Below are 6000 nucleotides of genomic sequence, written 5' to 3' on the forward strand. Positions count from 1 at the left end.
GAAGAGATTTTGGAACTCGAAGTTTCTTACCTAAGTGCAATTGGGGCTTTATTATACCCAACATCTCCTTCGGTGTGAAGCATCACGTGAGTGTTTTTGGCAGAGAGAAGTTATAGGACATATTCGAAGCACTAGTGTTCTTACATCAGTCGTTGACCTTCCTGCGACGATCTTTAAAGACAATGCAGCATGCATCGAGCAGCTGAAGAAGGGATACATCAAGGGAGATGACACCAAGCACATAGCGCTGAAGTTCTTTTACTCACACCAGCAGCAGCAGCATCAGAACATTGAAGTCAAGCAAATTTGTTCCCATGATAACCTAGCCGATCTTTTCACCACGTCATTGCCCAAGTTTACATTTCAGAAGCTCATCCAAGGAATCGGTATGTGTAAATTATCTGAGTTGAATCGCTTGTAGTTCTATTCTTTAGAAGTTATGTCTAACTCAGGGGGAGTATCTTGAAGCATACTCACATGATCTTAATGTACTCTTTTTCCTACAATTAGGAGCATTTTTTCCACTAGGTTTTTGCTACCTAACTATGTTTTAATGAGGCACCCATCCCAAGATGATCATACTCCGTTGAGTTCACTACCTTTGTCCAGTTTGACAAGTGTTTTAGACATTATGCATATTTTCTTACTTTTCTCCTTAGTCTATGGGGTTTCCCCATTCCTTGGGTTTTACCATAGCAAGGTTTTTGTGAGTTTTTACAAATGCATACTTCAAAGTAAATTTGAGACTTGCGATCACCCGTTGTGCGGATGACTTCATCAACTATTCTACCTTATCTGCTGAAGGTCTGATGTGATGGTTTGTTGAGTATTTACACACTCAAGGGGAGTGTTGCAGTCATATTTAGAATAGGAATGTGATTGTGTAAATCCTAGAGAATCTGAGATAGTATTATATATTCATAATAGGATTAGATTACCTATTAAATGTTGTAACCTAAAGGGAAAGGTTTTACCCTTTCTACTACTATAAATAAAGGCACAATGGGATGAATCAAACACACCTCACAATTAAATCAATCTCTCTTCTCCCTCAATCTTGCCGCACCCCTCTCTTTCTCTAAACTCTAGAGCGCTCAATCAAATAGGCCTACAACAATTTGAAGATTGTCTAGCAACCATTTTTATATTTTCTCACTTTGTAAATTTTATTTTCAAAATTTTAATAAGCACATGTATAGCATGTGTACAATTGCTAGTTAGTTTATATTGACACTCCAAAATTCTTATTTTGACTTTCAAATTTTTTATTTAAAAATAAAAATACACTTATGAGGAGTGTATAATGAAATTTTTAGAGTGCCATGTAAAATATTTTACACATAATTTCGTGTATATATATTGTTTGTTGTAATTATCAGATACCATCCAATTTTTAAGGACAATTTATTAAATTTTTGCAAGTCTTTTTCATATACGATAAGGCCGTGAAATCTAATTATGATATAGTGATCTAGGGTTTACTATAAAGTTTATTAAGCTTGAAAGCTAATTCAACTCATTTGTAAGTTTAAACCAAACTATGACTAAGATTCTGCCACCAATTATTGTATTGTTGTTTGTTTATTGTTTGGATCAATTTAAAGGATTAGGGCTTAATTAGTGTTTAATCTCTTGGTTTTATAATTCAAGTACTAAAGCTTGACTCTTAATGTCTAAACTTAACCAAGCTTTTATGATTTAAGAGACTAGCTCAAAATGGTTTTTTTTTTTTTTTTCATGCTTTGAAATTAGGAGTTTGGAACCCGGAACGCATGAGTTGAAACCCAACACCTCATCCACTAGAATATTCGACCACATGCAAGAATGAATAAGGACATTGACATTGATCAAATTGGTTGTTTTCATCAAAGAATAACCAATATTTTGGTACCAGACTAAGGGAAATCTATTCGGTTCTTTGAATTGCTCTATGGACACTCCATGTGGTACAATTTTACAAGTTATAAACACTATTTGTCACTTAGTATTACGATCTTAGGTTCAATTCTTTTGATCATCTCTATATTTCAGGCAATCTTTGTTGTGAGGAAGTGTATTAGTATTGGGTAAAAGATTTTTTTATTTTATTACGAGTTTGTTTATAAATGTTGCATGAAAAAGTCTTTTGAGTACTACTGAATTTTTGGGACTTTTTTAAATAAATGAATCATCAATTTTCTTTAATTTATTGTAATAGGATCCCCTCCGGATCCAAAGAAATTGAACTCACTCATCAAATGATCTGGGCCATTGAAATTTGATCCAATGGCTACCAACAAGAGGCAATCTAAAATTTATAATAATTGTAATCGTTAGATCAAATTTCAATAACCCCAATCATTTGATCATTAAGTTCAATTCTTTTGGATCTCGGTTCCTAATTTACCTAGGAAACTGGATTATACGGATAATTGTGGCCCACCTGCCCAGTTTATACGGAATTGGCCCAATTGGGACCTAAATTGATTCGTCGTGATGACGTGGCAACGACACTTGTGAAGAGCGGGATTCCAAAATATTTAAAAACTCAAAATTTCAATTCATAAACACATACACAAAAAGTGAAGCATAATTCGATTGATCGATCGATCGAGAGAGAGCTATGGATGAAGCAGCAGGAGAGAACATAACGAAAAACGGAGGCGGCGGAGCTCTGAGTTCGGATGTCGCAATTCGCTGTGCAAAAGCCGCACTTCTTCTCTCTTCGCTCAAATCATCGCCCACTCGCCGCCGCGACACTGCAATCGACGACGATGACGATATTGCCGTACGTATTCGCGTCATCTTTAACTCGTTACTGCTTAATTTCGTATTAGCAATCACAATTTTGATCGAAATTTTGAAATTTGATGATCAGGAGAAGGAGATGAAGAAGTAGATTGGAGATCTAAAAGTGGAGGTTGCAAGAGAGCGACTCAGGAATAAGAGGATCAAGATCTTCGGCTTTCTAGAGCTCCTTCTTCTTGCGTTGCTATTTGCAGTTTCCGTTTTCCTTCTCGTGCTAGCGTTCGAAGATGGAGCTTCGTAATTGATCTTTCCTCTGGAAAAATGGAGTTGCAGTAGAAAACAAGTAAATAATTAGCGGAGGGAAAGCTGATTGTTCCTAATTTTTCATTAATTTTCTTGAATTTTAGTTTCTTTTGGTTTGTTAATTTGGTGGGGTCTGTTAATGAAAGTACTATTAGACTGTTACTGTGATGTGTCATACTCATAATACAAGGATTGTACTATTCACACATTTAAAAAAAAATAAAAAATCTTTCATACACTTTTGTTAATTTTTGTCTATCGATATGCTTAAATTTATTTGATCCAACGGTCAAAAATTGAAAAGGTGTTTGAGAAGTAAATATCGGTGTTTAGCATCATTGTGATACAAATTTTTTTACATATATTATTGGCATAAGACGCCACAGTGTCAATATACTCGTGTTATGTAAGTTATTTTCGTAATTGAAAGGTCTTGAGTTCGAATAGTTTAGATGACGAGTTTGATATTTACATTATTATGGCAATTTTGCTGTGTAGATTAATCAAATGTGAAATGGACAAATCCTCAAACTATAAGGTATAAACCATCTCAACCGTAAAAAATGACAGCTCACAAATTGCCTGCATGCGAGAAATTCAACTGATTAACAACTAATTCAAATTGATTCACCAAATGCCTCTCATTGGCTCGAATTAACAACCAATGCAACAAATTCAACAAGCAATTGATATTTCATGATCAAAAGTGTAGTACCATTTGTAGTAATGGTCATTGGGTCGTTATGCTCATTACTAAACTTGTTGAAGAGATGAAATATAACCACCAAAACAATCGCAACTAAGTCTAAAACCATTAGAGTCCTATATTATATCTTTACCACGTCAATATCAGTGAGTGCTAATTATACACTATGACATTTCTAATTTGTGAGCTTTCTTGGGTTCAGCTGCTCATTCTTCTACTTACCGACCATGTCGATGCCGGTAACCATGGGCAGCTCGGACTTCTCTGCAAGCACCATAAACCAAGTTTCACCCCGCCGGGCCTTGGAAGCATGTTCACGTCACATTCTATGATGGTGACTCCAGAACATTCAGTACGAGAATTAACCTAACATAAAAACTCGTGCCGGGATTTACGAAGCAAAAAGGATTTTTTTTGTATTTTCACCAAGTTTGTGGATATTTTCCTTTTAAAAGAAAATGATTTTTGGTTTTAATTGGTGTGCCCAAAGGGCCCACCCCCATTTTGGTTGTCCTCGGCCCCCTTTCCTAGTCTGCCACATGGCAGTTCCCTAGCCCTCTTCTTCTCTATCTCTTATCATGTTGTGCCCTTATTTCTCCCCCTCTCTTAACTCTCGGACACCCTTTCTCTGAGCTCTCACCACTCTACAAACCCACATTCCTCCTCTCTGTGATCACACACATGCACCACCACCTGCACACCTCGATGGAAGAGCCCCAAAAACCCCAGGCCATGCACGGGAAGCCCAACGGTCATCGTCTTCTACAACGTATTTCGTATTTTTCCAACGTTGGTAAGCTTCTAGAAACCCTTGGGTTGTGTTTTAGGGTTAGATCGAAGCTTGTTTTAAGTGGTGTATACGTGTGAATCGCAGAAAATCGCTCAGAGTAGTTTTTCCAAATTTTTCGACGAGCACCGCCCCTTTCGAGGGAATTTTTGGCCAAACCATGGCGAGTTAGACATCATGCGAGGTACCATTCTCTTCATCTCGTCAAGAACTATGATTTCCGTTTTTGAATCACTCGATTTTGTTGAGTATTGACAAAGTTATGAACATTTAAAGGTTGTCTAATTTTCAGGCCGAAATCCGGCCTTCTCCTTCAATTTGGTCCAACGACCCATGTTTTGAACTCAGGTCGGGTTTTCAAGCCCAAATCCTTTTGAACAAGGCCTTTTGGGCCTTACCAGCTAGGGCCTTTGGCCCATTAAAATCAAACCCAATCTATTTAATTCAAAGGGGCTTTGGGCCGGGCTTTTAAAACCTAACCCTAAACCCTTCTAAGCCCAAACCTTTAAACCCTAAACCCTTTGGACTAAGGCCTTTGGGCCATACCGAATCGGGCCTCCAGCTTGTATATTATTGGAATATACTCTGAAATATTCCCCTGTTGACTTTTCGAAATTTACCCAGGACTCTTCTTAGGGTAATTTGACGTACTGGACCCATTTTCGCTATTATATAGTTTTATTAATTAGACCCTTTATGTGCTTAGGGGCAATTATTTGTGACGATTCTGTGTTCGCTAGTTTGCGTGGCTCTCGGCGGCTAAGTATTTGTGAGTGGATCCCTTTTAAAAATGCATGTTTTAACAGTAGTAATGCATACATGAAAAACATGATTTAATGATTACGTTTTATGAGATAACATGTTTATTGAGGCTAGTTTAAATTATTACTATTTTTCCTATAACCCATGTTCTTTATAGAATATCTGACGGATGACGATATAATATTTAGAACATGTTTCGAACACCTTTTTATAGTATAGATGATGGATGACTTTATACTATGAAGTTGCTTTTCAAATATATATATATATATATGTATGTATGTATGTTCAATGGTTTTGTACTTACCTAGTGGTCCCTATTCCGCTATAGGGTGAGGGATAGATTCCGTCCCGGGTGACGGTTACGGTGTTGGCATAGGGCTTGCAGATGGTTTTCCTCTGGCTATTAGCACAGGGACGGGGAGCTGGCACGGGGCCTGGGAATGATTTTCCTCTGGCAATTGGCACAGAGACGGGGAGCTAGCATAGGCCCTAGAAGGATATTGGACATTCACTAGTGATTACAATATATATGAGATATGTTTTGAGACATTGCACGACATGCTAGGCTTCGAAAAACCTATTTTATTTATCATGTTATTTGTGTTTTCATAAAACCTGGGGGTTAGTATGTTGATAATTGTTTTATTGTATCTATATCAACTTGGTCCACTCATGTTTGTTTTGCACCCCCTTCATAACTTAGAATCAAGGC

The sequence above is a fragment of the Pyrus communis genome, chromosome 15 (assembly GCF_963583255.1).
Source record: "Pyrus communis chromosome 15, drPyrComm1.1, whole genome shotgun sequence".
In the NCBI taxonomy this organism is placed as follows: domain Eukaryota; kingdom Viridiplantae; phylum Streptophyta; class Magnoliopsida; order Rosales; family Rosaceae; genus Pyrus; species Pyrus communis.